This window comes from Carlito syrichta, unplaced genomic scaffold, assembly GCF_000164805.1.
Source record: "Carlito syrichta isolate Samal-C Ts95f unplaced genomic scaffold, Tarsius_syrichta-2.0.1 Scaffold305649, whole genome shotgun sequence".
Classification (NCBI taxonomy): domain Eukaryota; kingdom Metazoa; phylum Chordata; class Mammalia; order Primates; family Tarsiidae; genus Carlito; species Carlito syrichta.
Window position 1 is genome coordinate 417749 of NW_007249745.1, and position 5489 is coordinate 423237.

The window sequence follows — 5489 nt, forward strand, 5'->3', positions numbered from 1 at the left end:
GGGCGGGTCTCGACCCCGCGGGCTCAGGCAATCCACTCACCTCAGCCTCCCAAAGGCGCGGGATTACAGGCTGAGCCACCGAGCCCGGCTGTGTGTAGTAATTTTAAGAAATTCACATGTACACCTGATGGCCAGAAAAGAATATCCACAAGGAACCTTTCAAAATTCTTAGCCTAATACCTCTCCCTCCCAACTCCTCATCTGAAATCAACTTCATGCCCTTATAGAAATCAAACCAAAACAAACCAAAGACCCAGAAACCCTCTCTCCCTTCTAAAATAGTAACCTCATGGATTTGGTTTTACAGCATATGGAAAATGGTGTGATGACACTTCTGATAAACAGCTTGGCAAAAAACCATAACACCTCGAACTCTACCAGATCATAGGCCGGTTAGAGGAGCCTACCTGCCTATTGGTACCTGTGCAGTAAGAAGAATCTGGTACCTTGGAGGGCTCTGGCTTGTACAAGGGAGATCCCTACTGCCAGGACAAGCACTTGCCACATGTGATACAGGCTCCAGATACTCTAACCCAAATTTTAGCACCAGTGTTTTTCCACTTCACTTTTTATGATGGAAGCATAAAGGAACCAGCGTCCAGAGGCAAGTGACATATGCCTTTAGCTTGTTGTCATCCTTAATTTCTTCATTCATAAAACTCTGCTTTAAAAGACAACAATTTCCATTCCTTCTAAAAAACAGATTCTTGCCTTCAGCCCCAATGATCGCTGGCAAAGACTCTTATTTCCCAATGGACGAGAGAGACTCCTTCATCCTCCTGGTCATAGTCGGGATGAGGTGCATGTGGTCATCCACACACTTGGCCACACAACTGTCCAGCTGCTGCTTCACCTGAAGCTCCTTGCTCCCCGCATCTATGGAATCTTTGGCTTTGTCGTTGCAATGCATGGTGCACCGGCCAGGCGGTCCTGGAACTTCTCCAGCTCATTGGTCACCAAGGCCTGGGCTTGGGCTAGAGGCGCATGGCAGCGCTCAATGCACTGGTGCACCTGCTGCATGGATGCCTGGCTGTCGTCACAACAGCTGGCGCTGCACCGGAACATGGGACCCTGCATCTTCCGGATGTTCTCTCTCTCCAGACTCTTCACCACGGTGTCCACCGCCTCCTGCACCTGGAGCTGCTGCAGCTCCGCCATGGCGAGCCTGCGCCATCCCGCGCCGGCGCCCCATGAGTTTCTTATATAACTTTCCAGAATTTCTTTCTTTTTTTTTTTTTGAGTCAGAGTCACACTATGTCGCCCAGGCTGGAGTGCTGTAATGGCATGATCCTTCCGCCTCAGTCCCCTAAGTAGCTGGGACTCAGGGTGCATGCAACCATGTCCAACTAACATTTTAATTTTTTTGTCAAGAAGAGGTCTTGCTATGTTTCCCAGGCTGGTCTTGAACTCCTGGCCACAAACGATCCTCCTGCCTTGGTCTCCTAAAGTGCTGAGATTACAGACAGTAGAGATTACAGACATGAGCCATAGTGTCCAGGATTTCTTTAGGAGGATCAAGCAAACACACACACACACATATTTTTAAAAGTAGGATTTATTGAGAGGACAGAAAAGCTCCCAGAGTGGGAGGGGACCTTATAGAGTTGCCCACACATTTTTTTCTTATACAATAGTAAGCATGGATACATTTATTCTGTACCTTGGTATTTAGCTAACAAATATTTCATATTTATACATAGTGAGGTTCCTAAATTTTTTTTGAAAGTTTGTACCTGCTGATGGACAAGTTTATGATTATTGCAAATGATACTCAATGAATAACACTGTATGTTTGGGTCATTTCATACATGCACATAGGTACTGAGTTAAAATTCTATTTCTCTTTGAAGTTGGTATGAACTTGTGACTTGCTTTGACTAACAGAATATGGTAGAAGTAATGTCAAGCAAATTCAAGAGGCATTGCTGCTTCCATTTTTACCCTCTTGGAACCCTGAGGCCACTATGGTATGAAAAAACCCAAGGTGAAATATCACACTGAGAGAGTAGCTAAGCCATTCCTGTCAACCTAGCCATCAGAGCAAAGGTCCCAGACATATTGGAGTGAGGCCATCTTGGGTCACCCAGCCACAGCTGGGTTGCCAGCTGACTGAAGCCACTTGAATAATCCAAGGTAAAAAAAACTACCTAGCCAATGTCAGAATCTGGAGAAACAATAAGTTGTTGTTTTATCACAGTAAGCAAACGCAAAGTTTTTGAGGTGGTTTCCTAAGCAGCAGTAGCTAACTGATACAACAGAAACCTCTTTCAGATAGATTTTCAGAAGTAAGATTGCTCGTTCAAAGTGTAAATGCATTATAATTTTGATAAATATTATTTGGGTTGTATCATTTTGCATTCCCACCAATGATGGGTGAAAGTACCTGTTTCCGCACAGTCTTGCTACAAGAGTGTTTTGCCAAACTTATGGACTGTTGCTAATGCAGTAAAAAAATGGCATTTGAGTATTGTCTTTTTTAGTTTATCTTATTATGTATGATGTTGAACATCTGCATATATATTTACACCTTGTGTATTTTTTGAGAACTATCATGTTCTTTGCTCATTTTTTTTTTTTTTTGAGTTGGAGTCTCATTCTGTCGCCCAGACTGGAGTGCAGTGGCTGCTACCGGCCACCGCAGCCTCGACCCGCTGGGCTCTGGCAATCCTTCTGCCTCAGCCTTCCAAGTAGCCGGAATTACAGGCATGCACCACCACGCCCGGCTGATTTTTTGATTTATTGTAGAGATGAGGTCTCGCTGCCCAGGCGGGTCTCAAACCCGCGGGCTCAGGCAATCCACTCACCTCAGCCTCCCAAAGGCACGGGATTACAGGCTGAGCCACTAAACCCGGCTGGGAGCTTTTAAATAGTAGGGAGATTAGCACTTTGTATATGATAAGAATTGCAAATATTTTCCCCAGTTTGTTGTTTTTCTTGATTTTACTTATGATGTTTTTCGCCATGTAGAATTTTTGTATATAGACAAATGTATTAATCTTTTCTTCTATAACTTCTGAATTCTGAGTTGGAGTTGGAAAACCTTTCCTCACTCCAAGAGTTATAAAGGATTTTACCCATATTTTCTTCTAATATTTCTATGGTGTTTATTCAGAAAAATGGCATGACGCATCACTTATAGAGTAATGTTCAGGGCCAAAATTACAACATGAGTGACCTGGTCTCTCACTCATGTGGGTAGGAAACATAGGAGAAAGAGAAGCTTGTTCAGGAGGCTCTAATAGGGAGGTGATTTGGGACACATTGAGCTCCAAATGCCTGTGGGACCTCCAGGAAAGGCCACTGAGGAGGCAAATGGATTCAGGGGTCTGGAGCTCAGCTGCAAATTTGGGCTTGGAGATAGCACACAGATGTCAGTTAAAGCCACGAGACTAACCATAGAGTTTGAAGAGGAGAGGATCTCAGATAGAGCTCTAGGGAGTAGGCAAGTTCAGGCCCAAAACATGCTCATGGGGAGAGAACTATAGGGGTGTTATCTCCGTGGCCCTTGGGGCTTGGCACAGAGACAGACTCAGAGATGTCTGTAAGGTGCACTAAGACCCTTAAGTGAGACATATGTGGATTTCTTTGGCTCCGGGGGACAAAGCCAACATGGAGAGGAAGGAGAACGAACAACTTCTCCAGCAGTCAACCTTAACCCCTCAGGTGTGGGAGAGAGACCCTGTGATGAGGATGGGAGGTCAGCTAGTCTGCCCCTTTCCCCTCCAGATAATCCAAAGCAGAACATCAGTGGGTGACAGCAAGTCCTCAAGGGTGGGCAGAACAAAGGGAGCCACCTCTAGCTGGTGTCTTCCTTGGATCATAGTGTAGTGGGTAAGAACATAGATTCTGGAACTCCACTATCTGGGATCGAATTCTGGCTGTGCCATTTACTAGTTGTGTAACCTTGGAAAATTTACTTAACTTGTCTGAGCCTCTGTTCCCTCCTCTGTAAAATGAAGACAGTAATATTACCTATCTCATAGAACTGTTATGAGGATTAAATGAGTTAATATTTATAAAGTGCTTATATTGGGACTTGGCGTGTATAAGTGCAATATAAATATTAAATGAACAAGAAATCATTTCAGTCATTCATGAATATTTATCAATCAACTACTGTGTGCTAGACACTGTTATAGGTGCTGGGGCACAGCAGTGAATAAGGCAGATGAAAGTCCTTGTCCTCGTGGAGCTTATAATCTAGTGATGGGTAGGTGAGCAGTAATGAGAGACAATATACAAATAAATAAGCAAAATCTATATGTCAGATCCAGATGGTAACATGAAGGACATGTATGAGTTGGCAAGGCCATGAGCCTAGAACCTGGTACACAGTGGGGCTCAGGAGATGGAATGGGAAGGAAGACCCTGGACAACCAGCAAAGCAGAATTTTGCAGAGACACCACTCTGGGAATTCCCATAAAGATTATCCTGCCACCTCCCTACTGTGACAATCATCATCACCATCATGTCATAGCAGCAAACACCTATTTAGCACTATTTCACACCAGGTACTCTTCTATTCATTCGACATATATCATCTCATTTGATCCTTGTAGTAACCTTGTGAGATTGGTACGATTATTATGACCATTTTTCAAATGGGAACTGAGGCATAGAGAGGTTAAGTAATTTGCCTCAGAGTTAGTAGGTGAGTGAGCTGGGATTCCAGCCCAGGTCACCTGGCTTCAGTGTTGGTAGGACTGGACCTACAGGTAGAGGGAACAGGACAGGTTGATCAGCCTCAGGGCCAGGTAGAGCCAACAGGTAGAGTCAATAACCTCTCTGGCAGTCACCCCCAACCCAGCAGTGTAGGAGAGAGACCCTGTGACAGAGGATGGGAGAATGCTCAGTGGGCAGGCAGTCTGTCCCCTCCTCCCCCGAGATGATTCAAAGCAGGGCAGTAATAGGTGGCAGTAAGCTCTTAAGAGTGGGAGAGACACGGACAGCCACCCCAGCTGGTACTTTTCTTGGACCATAGTATGGTGGTTGAGAAATATATACCCCCAATGCCTACACATACTGGAGGGAACCTATACCTCCCAACACCCAAACCTCCCAATAGACCTAATGCACACTTCAAGGCTGCTTAGAGGGAGGTGGGAATGGGACAAAGAACTCAGCTCTGAAGAGTCCAACCCCAGAGCCAGTCTCTCTAAATGGCTTCTGTGCCCTTCACCTACCACCAAAATACTTTGATTCCAGTCCCCTGTGACCTTAAGACACCATTCAAAGCCCTGTGATCCCACCCAGAGACCACAAATGAAATCATTAACATCATCATTCTGAGAGGTTTTTGTTGTTGTTGTTATCTTGAGAGGTTTAACAGAAGCACGAACAACTCCAGATTGCAGCTGGGGACCAAGAAGGCAAGTCATCAAGCGGCTGAGATGGAGCTGGGCTCGGTGGCTCAGCCTGTAATCCCGCGCCTTTGGGAGGCTGAGGTGAGTGGATTGCCTGAGCCCGCGGGTTCGAGACCCGCCTGGGC

General features: G+C 45.4%; 1 pseudogene across 1 annotated transcript; it reads right to left on the bottom strand.

Annotated features, from left to right (window-relative positions):
* Window positions 1-583: 583 nt before the first annotated feature.
* Window positions 584-1182, bottom strand: LOC103264385 (annotated as a pseudogene). Its single transcript, XR_504568.2, has one exon. The product of XR_504568.2 is annotated as a protein FAM136A pseudogene (transcript).
* Between the last annotated feature and the right edge of the window lie 4307 nt (window positions 1183-5489).